Source organism: Suncus etruscus, chromosome 2 (genome assembly GCF_024139225.1).
Source record: "Suncus etruscus isolate mSunEtr1 chromosome 2, mSunEtr1.pri.cur, whole genome shotgun sequence".
Taxonomy (NCBI): domain Eukaryota; kingdom Metazoa; phylum Chordata; class Mammalia; order Eulipotyphla; family Soricidae; genus Suncus; species Suncus etruscus.
In genome coordinates, this window is record NC_064849.1 from 36,812,669 (window position 1) to 36,814,194 (window position 1,526).

The 1,526-nt window shown below is 35.1% G+C and overlaps 1 non-coding gene across 1 annotated transcript; it reads left to right on the forward strand.

Annotated features, from left to right (window-relative positions):
* The first annotated feature begins 439 nt into the window (after positions 1–439).
* Positions 440–572, forward strand: LOC126002524 (small nucleolar RNA SNORA51). The gene has a single exon (XR_007493214.1). It is a non-coding gene; the product is annotated as a small nucleolar RNA SNORA51 (small nucleolar RNA).
* The last annotated feature ends 954 nt before the right edge of the window (positions 573–1,526 follow it).

A 1,526-nucleotide genomic window follows, 5' to 3' on the forward strand; every position in this document is an offset into this window, starting at 1 on the left:
TATAGGGAATAATAAAAAGATGACTTCAAGGACATTGAGTTACTTGGACTGAGAAGATATGCTCTGCTTGATATTTAATTTAAAAAAGGGCACAAGGACACCTAGTTTTTTCTAAAACCAACCCCATCTTAGTTTGGGAAGTTTCTCCTGCCTTACAGTGATTGAATTTTCTCTTTAGATCTATGATCACTACCATCACTGAGAAAAGCATGAGAAGGTGGAGAGGGAAAATATAAAAGAGAATAATAAAAAAAGTTAAAGTTGATATAGATAAGGGTTGATATTTTATTTTACTATTTTTATTGAGGTATGGGGATTTACACTACTGTTAAGACTTTTCAAAAATACATCATTGGGATATTGGTCATGGGAATGTTGAAGAATTTATATATATATGTATGTATATATATAAATAAATAAAAAAGAAAAGAAAAGATAAGGCCTCCCAATTTTTACCACAGGCTGTGTTCTTTACACTGACTGTATAAAAAGAGGAGGTACAGTAAATGCACCTCATATACACCTCAACCCAGGCCCTTTGCCTGGTCTGTATTGTGAATTGGGAGACAAAAAAAAAACAACAACACATCAGTTTTTTAGTATTTTAGTATTTAGCTAGTATTTAGTATTAGCTAGTATTTTAGAGTTGGTTTGTTAAGGAGTTTGTAGTTTTATGAAAGTTCTCCTAATTTTTAAAACCCTGACTAAGAGATCCTCACTCCCTACCGCTTAAGAAACTGTGAACATAGAACACCATCTAAGGAAAAGATGGGACACACATACCTAAATGGTGTGTAGGGCCTGTTTTTCTCAGCTAAACAGACTATCTTGCCTTTCATGTTGATACTTTAGAGTAAATGACAGCTATTGACAATTGTAAAAAAACAAAAACAAAAACAAAAAAACCCCTGAGTTATTGCCATTGTCATAATTGATCTTTCACATTGTAGCTCTTGTTTTGAAGCTGTCCATTATAAAGACTAGGCTTAAGAACCAGCCCAGAAGTTTTACAAAACAACCTAAACTTAGACCAGTTCCCTGACTGATTCACTAAACTCTTCAATGCCCTGCTATTGGAATCTATCTTAGAACTGTCCCTTTTTCATAGACCTAAATCATGGTTCTGCTTCTCAAATAAATGCCTTCTGATTATATTACACTGACTTAATTCTGGCATCAACATTATTGACGTTCATCTAATTGATGATCTGCAAATAAATAACCAGTTTTTTCTTGACAGAAAAATTGATTTATTCACAACTACCAAAAAGAAATTTGGAGCATGAGGCCTTATGGTGAACCATGAGTACATTTCCCTGAACAAAAGAAATATCCCTGGGGCAGGGCTATTTGTTTGCAGTAGAGCCCCTTTCTTATAGACAAAGAGCCACAGTTCCACTAGGCACCAAACATGATCTTAGTGGAGCAAACTTGTGCGGCCTATGGTTTATCCAGATCAAGTGTGTCTCTTCATTGAGCACAACTCAGAGTGAGTGAACTACCATCCCCTAAGTCCTTGCCACAAC